The following is a 17,208-nucleotide window of genomic DNA, read 5'->3' as shown; positions in this document are numbered from 1 at the left end:
TTAAAGTGTCAAGTGTATATTTAAAGAGTAGAGTTGTACAAGGGTGTGTAACTGTAAGTAATTGTCCTGGGGATGTAAGAGTCCGAGTCAGTGAGGGTCCCAGGCTTTGTTTATGAGCCCAACTGCAGAAGGGAAGAAACTGTTTTTGTGGCGTGAGGTCTTGGTCCTGATGAACCGCAGCCTCTTACCAGAGGGAAGGGACTCAAAGAGTGTGTGTGCAGGGTGAGAGGGGTCGGCCACAATCTTTATTGCCCGCCTCATGGTCCTGGAGGCAAACAAGTCGTGGAGGGACAGCAGATTGCAGCCAATCACATTCTTAGCAGAGCGAATGATACGCTGCACTCTGACCTTGTCCTTGACAGTGGCTGCAGCGTACCAGATGTTGAAGGCGGAGGTGAGCATGGACTCAATGATGGCAGTGTAGAAGTGCACCATTATTGTTGTAGGAGCCAGGTATGGCCTGTGCCATTTTGTACACCCTTTTTTGTCACTTCCGGTAATTGAATCACGTGGTGTTGGGGATAGCAATGGGGATACATGCTGTTCCGTAGTTTAGTTGGATGAATGGAAGGAGAGTGGGTTAGAGAGGGAGTCTTTTTTTTTGCTGACCGCTGTTTACACCATTTACACTACTATTATCACTGTTATCATTGTTTGACACTGTGGATCACTGTCGATTACCTTTGTACACCAAGGAGAAAGTATTTTGAACATTTTTTCCAGCACAAAAGTTTATTTATTGTCTACAAATAAAACCACAAAACTCAACCACTGGATCTGTAAATCATTTACTGCCAGCGCGTCCGCATGTTAGTCTCCCCTACTCAGCCTCTCTGTGACTGATTTTAAGTTGCCAATAGTCACCTACAATTGTCTTTGGCTGGTTGAAGTTCTTCAGCTGCCTTCTCAGGAAGTCCTGCGCTTTGTCCTGCTGTCCGCCCGTCAAGTGCAGCTTGATCCGATGAACGATGGAGCACAGACACTGACCTCTCGCTGCTTTCATTCATCTTATTTCTTTGCAATCGAACATCAGACAGCCAGCAGTAGGCTGGGTAGTGGAATAGCCTCAGGTCCTTGCTGGGTTAGCTTAGCTTCCATCTCGGCTCTCCTCCCTCTCCTCAGTTTGGTGGCATTTGGTCCAGTAGGTCTCGCTGGTTGGTCGGCCGTGGGATGTGATTTTCTCTACAACACCAAATAAATACAAATAAAGACAAAAATAAAGTGAAATTTGTGAGTTACCTGCCTCAGCATGTATATGCACACATCAGCACGACCTCTGAATGTTTAGGTAAAGGCAATCTCTGTTATTAAGGTCGGATCAGGTCAGGAAACAGTCAGAGTGGCTAATTAAATGATGTCCACTCAAGGCAATAACTTAAACGCCAATTTTGGAAAGCATAGATGCAGTGAAATTTCTTCCTCTTTTTCCTTAGTGTGATTAATGTCAGTGAGAGAAGATTCTAGACTAAAGTCTCAAGATCTGTCTGCTTCTCAGCTGAAACATGGAGTTAACTTTCAAAATTTAGACAACAAATGTACATTGTACACCTCATTTTATCATGCAGTCCAAAAAAGGTACAGGTCTTTTCTCTGCCTATGGCCTTCTTATTCTTATAATTTTTCTTTGGTCCATAAAACAAGTTTACCTGTATTGTGTTTAAAATGCTGAATACTATAATCTATTCAGTCATTCTTTCTACTTTGGCGTAATCTGTCTTTTGCCCTTTGTACATGTACAGTCTCGAAAGCAAAGCCACTGACAAGTGTGCTAAAAATGCAATGAAAAGTTTCAGGTTTAGAACCATTAGCTAAAAGCAGATCATGTAAATATGCCATAAAAGTACATAGCGCCCCCTACTGGTAAAGGGAAGTTATATAGTGTATATTTTTGGCTTGCTACTCCTTGTAGGTTAATCAGATCGTCTTCAGATTTCTTCTCCACAAATGTAAGATGTTCATAATGCCAGCCCACCAGCTTTTGACCCAAAACATAACCAAACTTGGCACACACATTTGAAGATGATAATGTAGTTAACTGATGTTGTGATGCTTGGGAGTGGCAAAGGGGCTCCATAGCGCCCCCAACTAAATTTCGACGAAGCAGCCCTTGCAATATGTTTCACATAGTACAATATTTTGTCGGCATGTGTATCACATGTAGACTTTAAAAAAAAGTCTATTGGGGCCATGCTTTAAACCCAACCAAAAGTGTGCCATTTTTAATTTTGTGTCAATTGTTTTTTTTGCCATTTCCAGGTGCTGTACTTTAACGAACTCCTCTTAGGGAATTAATCGGGTGAACTTCAAATTTTGTTAGTACAATGTAAAGACCTTTGTGATGAAAACTTATCAAAGGTTTGTTGTTTCGTGGAACGGTGTTGCCTAGGCGACGCATTCTTCGCCATGATAAACAAAGGTGTTTTTGAGGGGCAAAAAATCCTCAAAAAAGAAAAACACTTGGCACACACATTTAAAAACCTAAATTTTGTTATCGGATATGATTTCATTGCTTCAGAGTGGCAAGTCGGCTCGATAGTGCCCCTTACCAAATTCGTCGATGCAGCCGTCGCTGTACGTCATACCAAATTTGTTAAGTACATGTATCACATGTCGACTTAAAAGAAAGTAACATGGGTCCATGCTCCAAGACCAACCTGAAGTCGGCCATTTTTAATTTTGTGTGAATTTCTCATGTTTCTTTTGCCATTTCCAGGCACTGTACTTCAACAAATTCGTCCTAGGAAACTTATCAGATCAACTTCAAATTTGGCCACTACAATCCAAAGACCTTAGTGATTTAAAAGTTATCAAAAGCTTGAGGTTTCATGGAATGGCGTTTTACATTTCACATGGTTCGCTATCATCCATCGAGCTGTTGTAACTTGACTGTACTTTGTCAAAACTGTCCCAAACTGGACATGCTTGATAAAAGTCATGCCTTGCAGGCTTCTGCATGCCAATATTAACTTATAGTCATAGCACCACCTACTGGCAACCATGGCCGTAAGCAGGATTCTATGAACACAGCGGTCCAAACACTGAAATTATTAAAGGGGTTTGTGGGCACGCCAGAACAAAAAGACTTCTCTGATCTAAATATGTGCAAAATCAGATGTTTGGAAAGCAAAAACTGGATACGTCTGGTGGGGGGCTCGCGCATTCATCCAAAAGTACACCCTTGCAAAATGCCAAACAAGTAAACTCATCAGTAAAAATATAATGTTGCGTACTTGCTTAAACTGCTTTGCAGCCTAGGCTACAAAGTCATCTCAGCTGTTTGTACACACTCCAAACACAACTCAATCAAAATTAAAGCTGCAAGCAGCGATGAACGGGCCCTCGCCTCCTCCCACACGTCGGGGGTGCTGGCGGGACTCCAACGTATGCAGCCGAGACCGTCTGCGACAGTCGGACAACGCGCGTCGGAGTCCTTTGATTTTTTTTCTGCTTGGACCGCGTGACGCAGGAAATGATGCTATGCAAATAGTCCACAGCATCCTGTATCCGCTGTGTGGTGCTACAGAGCAAGCAAAAACATGTTTTATGTTGCTCTATAACAACTGTAGACAACATTGTGTAAAAGTCATGTAAATCGGATGCCAGTTGTCAAAAAACGCAGAATTACTTTGGCCAGCAGGTGGCGCTGTGAGTATTAGTGAAAATTAGCTTGTAGACATCCTCAGGCCATGAGTGTTATCAAGCATGGGAAGTTTAGGAGTGTTTGGAACAAGTCCGGCTGAGTTACATCAGCTTTTTTCATGGGGAGTCACGTAAAGTAGCCGCCCGCTACGGCTAAGCCATTCTGTCAAACGTAAAGCTTTTGATAACTTTTAATCACAAAGGTCTTGAGACTGTACCGACCAAATTTGAAGTGGATCCGACAAAGTACCTAGGAGGAGTTCGTTAAAGTATAGCGAATAGAAATGAGCCTAAATCCATTGAAGTCCCAAGAGACTTATTTGTAAGTCTCTCTGAGATACATAATCCTACCAAGTTTCATACAGGTACCTCAAACGTAGCGCTGGGGCTGCTCTTTTGAAATATTGTAGGGGGCGCTATGGAGGCAATTTCAAACGGCCAAGCCAAACACCCAGATAAAATATGTCCTCCCATTACCAATAACACATGTATAAAGTTCCATGAGTTTTTGAGCATCGCAAGCCACTGATCCACCAGCCTACTTTTTCATGGCGAATGATGCGTTGCCGCGGCAACAGCGTTCAACGAAAACTCCCAATATTCATGATGGTGCATCATCAACGTGTTAAGACTATCTTTACAAAATTTCAGACTGATCTGGTTAACTGGCTAGGAGGAGTAAATAAAAGTATAAAATATGACATTTCCTTTTGCCAGTAGGTAGCACTATGAGTTATTGAACATTTTTCAATTGAAATGTGCTAAGAGTTGAAGTAGCATCATGCATAAGAAATTTCGTGCAGATTGAATAATGTACCTTGGAGTTATAACAACTTCTTTTTTCCCGGCCAATGAGGCAAAATGGCCGCCCCGCCACGTCAAGGTTCTTTGATGAAAACTCTAGCTTTTGATAACTTTTCATCACAAAGGTCTTAAGAGCATCCTGACCAAATTTGAAGTCGATCGCATGAATTCTCTAGGAGGAGTTCGTTAAAATACAAAGGCTGAAAACGCGAAAAATCACCAAAAAACTGAAATTGAGTGAATTACTGTAGCGCCCCCTATGGGTTGAATGGAATGAAAATTGCAGGCTATGTTCCACCATGTAATATGCACAAATACTGCAAATTTGGTGATTTTAGGATACACGGTTGAGAAGTTATGTGTATTGAAATACAAGCCATGCCCCAAGAAGTTCATTGGTCCGTATCTTCTTAACGCTTTAAGATATCAACAAGCTTTTGATAACTTCATGTGATCTTGATCCAATAATGATCCACAGAAAATTTGGTAGCAATTGGACCAAGTGTGTAGGAGGAGTTCTCAAAAATGTGTTTTTCACAAAATTCAAGATGGCGGAAAATCTAGGTCGGCGGACCTTAGGGGTCTGAGAGGCTTTTTTTTAGAGCTAGTGGATCTGGACATGTGTCGAATTTTAAGTAAATCGGACATACTGGCCGACGGGCGTCGCCGGTCCGACTTGTAGGGGGCGCTAGAGAGCCATTTCTTTTCACACATATATGAAACCTATATCATACCTCTATTTTCACCAGGCCTGACAAGTCTGCAAAATTTGGTGAGTTTTCATGCATGGCAAGTTTCCCAAATATGCGCCCAAATTACAAAAATAAAAATCAGAATAATAATAATAATTAAAGCTGCAAGCAGCGATGAACGGGCCCTCGCCTCCTCCCGCACGTCGGGGGTGCCGGCGGGACTCCAACGTATGCAGCCGAGATCGTCTGCGACAGTCGGACAACGCGCGTCGGAGTCCGATGCTTTTTTTCTGCTTGGACCACGTGATGCAGGAAATGATGCAATGCAAATAGTCCACAGCATCCTGTATCCGCTGTGTGGTGCTACAGAGCATGCACAAACATGTATTATGTTGCTCTATAACAACTGTAGATGACATTGTGTAAAAGTCATGTAAATCGGATGCCAGTTGTCAAAAAACGCAGAATTACTTTGGCCAGCAGGTGGCGCTGTGAGTATTAGTGAAAATTAGCTTGTAGACATCCTCAGGCCATGAGTGTTATCAAGCATGGGAAGTTTAGGAGCGTTTGGAACAAGTCTGGCTGAGTTACATCAGCTTCTTTGGTGGGGAATCACGTAAAGTAGCCGCCCGCTATGGCTAAGCCATTCCGTCAAACGTAAAGCTTTTGATAACTTTTAATCACAAAGGTCTTGAGACTGTACCGACCCAATTTGAAGTGGATCCGACAAAGTGCCTAGGAGGAGTTCGTTAAAGTATAGCGACTAGAAATGAGCCTAAATCCATTGAAAAATTACACAAAAATCAAAATGGCCGACTTCCGGTACGGTTTAGAGCATGGTCCCAAGAGACTTATTTGTAAGTCTCTCTGAGATGCATAATCCTACCAAGTTTCATACAGGTACCTCAAACGTAGCGCTGGGGCTGCTCTTTTGAAATATTGTAGGGGGCGCTATGGAGGCAATTTAAAACGGCCAAACCAAACACCCATATAAAATATGTCCTCCCATTACCTATAACACATGTATAAAGTTCCATGAGTTTTTGAGCATCGCAAGCCACTGATCCACCAGCCTACTTTTTCATGGTGAATGATGCGTTGCCGCGGCAACAGCGTTCAACGAAAACTCCCAATATTCATGATGGTGCATCATCAACGTGTTAAGACTATCTTTACAAAATTTCAGACTGATCTGGTGAACTGGCTAGGAGGAGTAAATAAAAGTATAAAATATGACATTTCCTTTTGCCAGTAGGTGGCGCTATGAGTTATTGAACATTTTTCAATTGAAATGTGCTAAGAGTTGAAGTAGCATCATGCAAAAGAAATTTCGTGCAGATTGAATAATGTACCTTGGAGTTATAACAACTTCTTTTTTACCGGCCAATGAGGCAAAATGGCCACCCCGCCACGTCAAGGTTCTTTGATGAAAACTCTAGCTTTTGATAACTTTTCAACACAAAGGTCTTAAGAGCATCCTGACCAAATCTGAAGTTGATCGCATGAATTCTCTAGGAGGAGTTCGTTAAAATACAAAGGCTGAAAACATGAAAAATCACCAAAAAACTGAAATCGAGTGAAATACTGTAGCGCCCCCTATGGGTTGAATGGAATGAAAATTGCAGTGTATGTTCCACCATGCAATATGCACAAATACTGCAAATTTGGTGATTTTAGGATACACGGTTGAGAAGTTATGTGTATTGAAAAACAAGCCACGCCCCAAGAAGTTCATTGGTCCGTATCTTCTAAACGCTTTAAGATATCAACAAGCTTTTGATAACTTCATGTGATCCTGATCCAATAATGATCCACAGAAAATTTGGTAGCAATCGGACCAAGTGTGTAGGAGGAGTTCTCAAAAATGTGTTTTTCACAAAATTCAAGATGGCGGAAAATTTTTCCAGGCGGAGATTAGGGGTCTGAGAGGCTTTTTTGTAGAGCTAGTGGATCTGGACATGTGTGTCGAATTTCGAGTAAATCGGACATACTGGCCGACGGGCGTCGCCGGTCCAACTTTGAGGGGGCGCTAGAGAGACATTTCTTTTCACACATATATGAAACCTATATCATACCTCTATTTTCACTAGGCCTGACAAGTCTGCAAAATTTGGTGAGTTTTCATGCATGGCAAGTATCCCAAATATGCGCCCAAAGTACAAAAATAAAAATCAGAATAATAATAATAATAATAATACCCCATAGAATTTCAATAGGGCCTTCGCTGGCCCGACGTTGTCAGTGGCTCGGGCCCTAATAATAATAATAATACCCCATAGAATTTCAAAAGGGCCTTCGCTGGCCCGACGTTGTCGGTGGCTCTGGCCCTAATAATAATACCCCATAGAATTTCAATAGGGCCTTCGCTGGCCCGACGTTGTCGGTGGCTCGGGCCCTAATAATAATTCTTTGAATTACAATAGGGCCTTCGCCCGACTTCGTCGGTGCTCGGGCCCTAATAATAATAATTATTTGAATTACAATAGGGCCTTCGCCCGATTTCGTCGGTGCTCGGGCCCTAATAATCAGTACAATTTCAATAGGGCCTTCGCTGGCCCGACGTTGTCGGTGGCTCGGGCCCTAACCAGTACAATTTCAATAGGGCCTTCGCTGGCCCGACGTTGTCGGTGGCTCGGGTCCTAATAATAATTCTTTGAATTACAATAGGGCCTTTGCCCGACTTCGTCGGTGCTCGGGCCCTAAATAATAATACCCCATAGAATTTCAATAGGGCCTTCGCTGGCCCGACGTTGTCGGTGGCTCGAGCCCTAATAATCCTTACAATTTCAATAGGGCCTTCGCTGGCCCGACGTTGTCGGTTGCTCGGGCCCTAATAATAATTCTTTGAATTACAATAGGGCCTTCGCCCGACTTCGTCGGTCCTCGGGCCCTAAATAATAATCCTTACAATTTCAATAGGGCCTTCGCTGGCCCGACGTTGTCGGTGGCTCGGGCCCTAATAATCCTTACAATTTCAATAGGGCCTTCGCTGGCCCGACGTTGTCGGTGGCTCGGGCCCTAACAATATATAATACCAAATATAAAAATTCATATAGCGCCCCCTAGGCAGACGCACTTGCCACATTTATGCCTCTAACTCTTTGCTAATTCATTCAATGGTAACACCCGTTAGCTCAAAAGATTGCCAGCAACCTGAGGATTATAGACATATGACTCATATTCCGCATCCCCGAGTTATGAGCAAAACAAGACCAGCAACACAATCCGCATTATCGAATTTGATCATAAACTGCGCCTTACTTTTGTTGTTTGCCAATGAAAAAATAAATATTTCCATTCAGTTTGGCCTTCCATGTCTTCACCGGATGCCCCTCTGTCTGACTCGAGAGACCTTGTGTCTTTCCGTCACTGCTCGGGAAGGGGGGCGGGTTATAAGTTTCAGCAAATCGGATTTTAGATTTTTGACGATTCTGGCACTTTTTTGATTCTGACTGGCTAACGCAGGGGTCGGCAACCCGCGGCTCCGGAGCCGCATGCGGCTCTTCAGCCCCTCTGTTGCGGCTCCCTGAGGCTACATCCACACAACGATCTCCGTCCACACAGCGTTTCAGCATCGTTTTCGAAATGATCTCCGTCCACACTAAAACGCCTGAAAACAAATATCACGTGACTATTCACGTACACTGAGCATGCGGGTGGGTGCCGGTGTAACATAAACTATTATGTTGAGCACGTTAAGAGCTGTCCAGGAAGCAGTGTTCCTGTGCATGTGTTTGGTGCTTTTATTGCGGAGGATGAGACGGAAAGAGAAAAAGAGGTTCTGGTGAAGTGTTTGAGAAATTAATAAAGTTGCTGCTGTCTTGGTGCAGATTACGGAGCCCCGTGTTTATTATTTTATTATTATCATAAAGTATTGACGCAACATAAACCCTCGGCTACACTATCAATGGATACATCCTCAAAAAAATAAGTCACGGAGGAAAATAGAGTTTAAATATTCATGGGCGTATTCATTTGCTTTCACTGCCAACGATGCTGGCTTACCTGTATGCTTGAATTGTGTCGAGAAATTACCAAACAACAAAGAATGTAATGTTGAAAGACACTTCCAAAACAAACACACATTTGCTGAAAAGTATCACGCTGGAGATGAGAGAAAAAGAGCGATTTCTCCTCTTTATAAGAGTTTGATATTATTATAACAGGTGAAATAGCAATAAAATGTCAATAATTGTCTTTATTCTTGTTCTATAATTTCATAAATACAACAAACTATAGTTTTTGTATATATAATATAACTATATATAAAACTTTATAAGCTGTGATATTAAATAGCGTTTACGGCTCCAGACAAATTTTATTTGGTGAAAAATAGGGCAAAATGGCCCTTTGGATACTAAAGGTTGCAGACCCCTTGGCTAACGATTCTGTCAATCAAACCCATGAGTTCTTCCTCCAATCGTATGGACTCTGACGTGTCGAAGGAGGGTTCATTGACTGAAATCGACCAATCATAGGCTGAGATAAGGTCCTTACAGAGACATAAAAACTGGAATTCATACAAGAAAATCTACATACATACAAACATAAAGAGGCTCAGATAGGATTCAGGCTCTCAAAATGATGCCAGACTGCTGTATTTGGATATATTGAACACTGTTAGTGATAAAACAAGTGAAATATATAGTTATATAGTCTATAAAATTACAATGGAACAGCTGGTTCCAAAATGACAATTTTGCTTGGCCTCGCCTGACCTCTCTGTACTAAAACCTCTCTTAACTTTTTGTCTGCTTCACTTTATCAAAGTCATGCACAAAGACTGTTCACATATTGTGCTATGATCTGGGAGAGGTTTAAACCTTGAAGCTACATCACTCCTAAGAAATAAATATCCTGAAAGTGCTTTTTTAGGCGAAAATAAAAATGTTCAATTTGTGCTGTGTGCCATCTTCATTTACTCTTAACCAGTAACACATATACTGATATGTACACATCTGAACAAATCTCACAAGTGTTCATTTTATTATAACACCAAAAGTATTAAAATATAGCATAATTATACTCATTTTAGTATGGCTACGCAATTTTCGAGCAGAGGTCCAAAAATAAGCCTAGGGTCCAGAAGGTTTTAAGTGAGTCAACAAAGCTTAAAAAGCTCATTTGGACATGAGTTTCACTGATGAAATGATACACTGAAGAACTTTCAAACAGGCAAGTAACCATCCAAAATGCATTCTATGAAAAGTGCAAAGATATTAAGGGCAAACAGATTGATTTCCTGATCATAAGATATGCACACAAATAATATAAAAATATACATTAGCAGATAAAAGCAGATAATGTACTTTGCATATTATTAAGATAAGATAACCCTTTGTTAGTCCCGCAGTGGGGAAATTTACAGGATCACAGCAGCAAAGTGGACAGTGCAAACAAGGTACATTTTAGTGTTGTTAGTGTTGTGTCGTCTACTGTGAGCACAGCTGGTTGTGCAGCCTGACAGCGGCAGGAATTATTAACTATTCTGCAGCCCAAGTACGGTACAGGTTACTTTTCTGCCTTTGGCCTTCATGTCATGTAAATCTTTTTTTGTCCCAGATAGCATTATTTGTACTTTGGCCTATCTGTCTTTTGACCTTTGTGCATGTACAGTCTCAAAAGCAAACCAATAACAAATATGCTGAAAATATGACACGTTTCAGGTTTTATATTTACATTAATTTAACTTCTAACTAAGCTTTCAATGCAAAACAAAAGATATTTAAGGCAAACAATTTCATTTATGAGGATCATCTGTGATGTGCACACAAATGATCAAATCTGTAAACTTACCTAAAACATTAGTGAACGGCAGATCATGTAAATATGCAAAAAGAAGTATGCCATATGCAAAGTTCATATTTGAAAGTACAAGAATTAATTTACAAAAATAATATCAGTGCATTATTACATGCCTTTGAGTTTCCTAATCTTTAAATTTTACAAGTAATACCACCTAGAATTCTGTTCCTAATTTTGGTCAGTATAAAACCATAAACGAGAGGATTCATAATGGGAGGTATGATAAAAAGTTCTATTGCAATAACATTTTTAATGGTTGGAGGGAGATTTGGACCAAATCGCACATTAAAGACATCAAACAATATAATCACAAGAAAAATGAGCAAGGAGGTTAAATGTGGCACACATGTCTGCATGAACTTGGCTCTGTTTTCTAAAGAATTCACACAAGTTTTGATGACATACACGTAGGACCAAACTATTAAAAAATCATGAAATATGTAAATGATTATTGTAATGTATGCAAATATGTTGTTAACAATAGTGTCAGCTGGTAAACAAGCAAGTTTCACAATAACCCAAAAACTACCTAGCCCATTAGTTAAAGCAGATAATGTGACAAAGTACAATAATTTATATATAAAGAATGCATTATTGTAGGCCTTGGAGTTTCTTTATCATCTATGAAGTTTAATTTTAAAAGTAATACCACCCAGAATTCTGTTCCGAATTTTGGTCAGTTTAAAACCATAAATTAGAGGATTCATAATTGGAGGTATGACAAGAAATTCTATTGCAATAAAGTTTTCAATTGCTTGAGGTAAGTCTGTTGACCCGTATCTTATATGCATGATATCAAACAGTATGGTCACGAGAAAAATGAGCAAGGAGGTTAAATGTGGCACACATGTCTGCATGAACTTGGCTCTGTTTTCTAAAGAATTCACACAGGTTTTGATAACATACACGTAGGACCAAACTATTCAAAAACCATGAAATACGTAAATGATTATTGTAATGTATGCAACTATGTTGTTAACAATAGTGTCAGCGGGGAAACAAGCAAGTTTAACAATAATCCAATTCATACAATAAAGTTTGGCAATATATGGGCTGCATAGCTTTAATCTAGATGTAAGTATAATATTCATTGCAGAAATGCAAAAAGGTGTTAACCAGGAGAAACACACTAACATTAAGAGTCTTTGCTTTGTCATAATAGAGTTGTACTCCAGGGGTCGACATATAGCCACATATCTGTCATATGCCATGACTGCAAGAATAGACATATCACTGCAGACAAATGAGTACATCACTAAAGCCTGAACAAGACATCCAGAATAAGAGATCACATGAACGGGAGACAGCAGATCCCACAGAATCCTGGGGTAGAAACCTGTTGTCCCATAAAGTCCATTCATGCAGAAAGTGCACAATAGAATATACATTGGTTCATGCATGTTCTTATCCAAGATGATGGTCACAATAAGAGCAACATTTACCAGCACAATGAAACAGTAAGATATTAAAGTTAGAGAGAAGAGAGCAACTCTGTAGTTCATTGTTACATTTAAACGGTAACACTTTATTTTAAGGTACATCTATTCACCATTAATTAGTTGCTTATTAACATGCAAATTAGTAACATATTGGCTCTTAATTAGTCATTATTAAGTACTTATTAATGCCTTATTCTGCATGGCCTTATTATACAACCAGTAAGCCATTAACTAAGAGTCTTCCCTCAATAACCTCAGAATTATTGCTTATTAGTACTAAGTAAGGAAGTTGTTGTATATGAATTACGATCTCAATATGTTTTGCTTAGTATGGACTTTATAAGGTGGTAGTACCCCAAGAATAGTTATTCTCCCTTAATACCACTTAATGAATATGGTCTGTTCTTACATAACAAAACACAAAACTACAAATGTTAATAGTGTCCAAATAACTCTAAATTAAGTCTTTGTTACTTAGAATATGTTCCCCATACTAAAGTGACATCTTGATCATTACTAATTCACTAATAGTTGAACACTTATTAACCAACACATGCTCCCTAATCTAAAGTTGCCTCCTTTTCACAATTAGTTAATATATTATAGCCCATAACTACTGCAATAAACAAGTGATGGGTTACACCTTTGAAAAAATGGATCTATCTATAGGTTCCCTCTCATTCAGTGGTAGAATAACAAAGACAGCACAAGTACAAATACCTCATTTATTAAACCACTGGTTCAGGTTTTCCCAAGGCTGACAACAAATACTGCTCGAACAGGTAATGGGGTCTTCCTGAAATTTCAAACACTGACAACTGTATCAGTGTATGTAAATATGTCATACAATATGATATCAAATGTATAAGCAGGTCATACTGTATGATAATACAGGTACTCTATTGTTGAAAAACACTGCACAATATAAAGTACAAAAATACAAAAAATTTAAATCTAAAAAATATAAAACCTGCACAGCTCAACATGACTTGTCAAAGGTTAGAACAAATGTACTGAACTGTACAAACATTGCACTTCCACAGCCTAAACTTGCTCTATAATTACTGCATCAGGTGATTTATTCCCCTGTGCACAAATATTTCACTTTTCTAATACAATATAACAGAATTTTAACTGAACAAAGAAGCTCACTTGAATTTTAATACTTTAACAAGGGAAGGAGTTGGCATTTGGCCTTCATGTCCATGATAATAGCCTTTTCTCAGAGGTAACAGTACATTTAGTGTGTCAAAACTTTTGAGTGGTAGTATAAATATCAACTTGATATCTTTATCTACATTTCAGACAGGTTTCATACTGGATATTTTTTCCTAATGTCATGCAAAAGCATTCCAAGTGTTCCGTTATTGTGATGGTTTCCACGCCAATAAGTCCACTCAATTACATCTAAGTGATCCCTCAACAGTTTTTGTGTGCGGTTCCCTCTTTGTCTCCAGATAGTTGACTTGCAAATACCCCAAAATCTCTCCAGGTTTTGTGTATGTGCACCTGTAACAGGGTCAACAAAAAAATCTTGATGGTTGACAGTCAGGTGATTGTAACCTTCATCCTGAAGACGGCGGTAAGATCTCCACCCATCTGAAATGACGGAGCTTCCACGACGAACGTGCTTCTTTATTTGAGGCAAGAGATGCCTGGCTGAATGGTGATGCACAATCTTAAGAATGGGATCACAATCTTAAGAATGTCATCCTTAATCCCTAGCATTCCGAACACCCAGGAACTCCTCTTGCTTGCCCGTCCTCTGTTGTACTGAAATTCACAAGACTTAAAATACTTAAAAATGAGGACAATGATTCTGCAATAATGGTGGGAAATGGGAGAGAATAAATCATAAGTCAAAAATTCAAAAGTTCTCTTTAGCTTTGGAGTAGTGGTGCATGTTTACAAATATTGAACTGTTCTGGGGTGTAGGAATAATGTAGTTTCTTAAAACCGACATTCCCCTCGATTGCATCAATGAACTACAATGTATCTTATTCCATAATGCAGTAGTTACTTCTCGAGATACAGGAGATACACCTCCAAGCACCTCAGGCAAAAACAGGTTTATATTGTATATTGTCTCTGTACCTTTCTTTTATGGCCAAATTTGCTTTCATCTATCATAACAAGCTCTGCTCTTTGTCCAACAGTCTGCTTGCCTCCTCTTCTCATTCTTTTCATTCCTGATTTGCAAACTCTCCGCAGCTTGTCTGCAAGTTTACTCAGAGTTGCAGAACTCCGAGTAATTCCTTCCTGCAGCATGTCCACTTGCCTCAGTCGAAGGCCTTGGGCAAATCTGTAATAGATCAACCAGATAAATATTTCAATGACACAATTTAGAAGTGGGTGGTTAAAACCAATTTCTTAAGTTGTCATTAGTCTTTTTACAACCATAATTATAACCAGGGTGCGATTTGTGAAAAAACCAGAGGGGGGGATAATTTTGAGAAACATTTTATTCAGAAAAATTACCACACAACAGTGTGAAAACATGAAAACTGTTGATTCTTGTGTAGATAAACCTTACACTTAGGCTACATAACGTAGGTGGTAGGCCTATTTTGAACGTGAACGTAACCACTGCATTTGCAGAAATATTTTCTCAAAATATTGTTTTTAAATTTGCCAAATAAAAATAAAATTTTAATTCTTTCCCGATATCAGTTCAACAGAAAACATGAACTACCACAATGTGCTGTCAAGATGTTTTTGTTTTTGTTTTTAAATGGTTAATCGGGTAGACTATAGGTCAGACTATGAAAACAGTCTGCTCTGATGACTCACTTCACCCTCTCGCCATTTAGCGAAGCGACCCGGCTCAATGCAGCCCCCAACCATAGTTTCGGGGGGCGAGGGATTAGCAAGTGATCCCGCGGCCTGGGAGCTCTCCTCAGCCAGGGAGATGCTGCTGTCCACCATCCGATCAGCAATGTCAGATCTTGTTTCATCTTCTGTTATATTTTTCTCTCTGAATTTTTTGTTGTGGTCCTGTAAAATGTGACGATATGCTGCTCTGGATTCTTTTAATTTTTTTCTCCATTTGATTTAAGCTTTTGTTTTGGCGTGGATGACGCAGACAGGAAGTTGGACTTGTGAAACGCAAGAAAATCCGGTTGGTTTTCAAAATAAAACTGCTTTCTGCGAGCGCAACGCCTCTGACTCGCTCCCGGTAGATCAAAATCACAGCACAATCAAAATGAACACGGACCCTTTGTATTTTGATTGTTAATAATTACGATGTAAAAAGTGAAATACTTTGGGTGGGGGGGATAAATTTTGTCCCCACCGAGGATAAAAATAATTCAGCAGAGGGTAGGACGTGTAAACCAGAGGGGGGGAAATCCCCACCATCCCCACCGGCAAATCGCACCCTGATTATAACCATAATTTCTCATTTGCAGTCCCATTTGCAGACACAGCAGATACTCATAGCCTGAATATAAGAGTGTATTTAACCTGAAACAACAAATCTCAAAAAGCAAAGTAGGGTGAAGAACATTCCCTATATGAGGGGAGGAATGGAATAAAACCCCAAAACAAATTAAATCTGCTTTTTAAAAAAAAAAACTAAAAATGGATACTGAGTAAATTAGCACAGTGAAGTGTCTGTTTAAAAAAGTTAAGTTCTTTTGAGACAATTTCCAGGAACCACCTAAAACCTAAAAATCCACAAGACCTTTGTACTACATTGGACTCTTCACAACCCAGCACTTATACAATTACACATACTTGATAAATTCGACTGATATTCAGAATTCTTCCTATATACTGTATAAACTCATGTCTCGTAAGCATTGGCTCTTATAGGACCCATCCCAACCAACAGTATAGTGAGAACATTGAAAGAAAACATTATGGTCCGAGTTAGAGTTTGTCTTTGATGGCTTTTGTTATTATACAATGTAAAACCACGCACCTGTAGATGTAATGCATCCACGTATGCAGTCGAAGGTGCGATTTCTCAAATATGGAGCCACTTCGGATGGACCTTGATACCGTTTTCCCTTTGTGACAGGAATCTCGGCAAATCCTGATGATTAAATCCAAAGGTTAATTTATAAAAATAAAAACCCATGATACTGTACTGATTTCACTAAATAAAAAATTTAACATAAATGAAGATGAAGAGGGGGACATAGATATTTACGTATAGGTGTTGAAACAGCTAAGATTGGGATTGGACAAGGTGCACTTGTACTCTTAGTAGCCCTTGTGATTCCCTCCCCCCATGCAATCTCAAAGCACAACAGAACAGTCCCATTTCTAGGCCTACATGACAAGTAATATCTACAACTGTTACACCTTAAATCGGGTTAGACATTTGAGTAAATTTAGCTGTGTCTACTCTACTCTACTTGTCACTGTGCCACAGCATGAAAAGGGTGATATCAATCAATTAATCCCTGTGCATGTACAAGTTTAAAGTCAAGCTGATTGAATAATAATAAATAGGTGAACAATATGACCAGGAACGTGATCTAAAACTGTAAAAAAAAAAAAAAAAAAAGGCATTTTTCATTTCAGATGTTGTACACATGTAGAACTTTGTGGAAACATGAGCACCCCTATCTCTACCAAATAAACAGTAGCTTACTTAAAAATTTGCAGCTGTGTGTGATTTGTATTGTGACTTTGTAGATGTGACTTATATATATTTTGTGTGTACACCACTCATAGCTCCTGTATTAAAAACATTGTCGTAAAATATAGGATTTGGCACTGAATTCTAGCAGATCTTGGATGGCTGCATGCTGCACACTCCCCTTTGCTTACACACAGAAAATTAATAAATAAGGCACACTTCTAGTTGTTCTACTCACCAT

At 39.6% G+C, this 17,208-nt stretch overlaps 1 protein-coding gene and 1 pseudogene across 1 annotated transcript in view; one reads left to right on the top strand and one right to left on the bottom strand.

Moving 5' to 3' along the window:
- zgc:162780 (uncharacterized protein LOC555377 homolog) overlaps positions 1-17,208 on the top strand; it is an 84,643-nt gene that overhangs the window by 16,375 nt on the left and 51,060 nt on the right. The window lies entirely within an intron of this gene.
- LOC137891863 (olfactory receptor 4B13-like) lies at positions 1,088-12,442 on the bottom strand (annotated as a pseudogene).

The sequence above is a fragment of the Cebidichthys violaceus genome, unplaced genomic scaffold (assembly GCF_023349555.1).
Source record: "Cebidichthys violaceus isolate CVI_PGR_0920_01 unplaced genomic scaffold, fCebVio1.0.p SCAF_71, whole genome shotgun sequence".
NCBI classification, from domain to species: domain Eukaryota; kingdom Metazoa; phylum Chordata; class Actinopteri; order Perciformes; family Stichaeidae; genus Cebidichthys; species Cebidichthys violaceus.
Note: the sequence above shows the minus strand (reverse complement) of the source record. Positions and strands in the feature narration are given on the sequence as shown.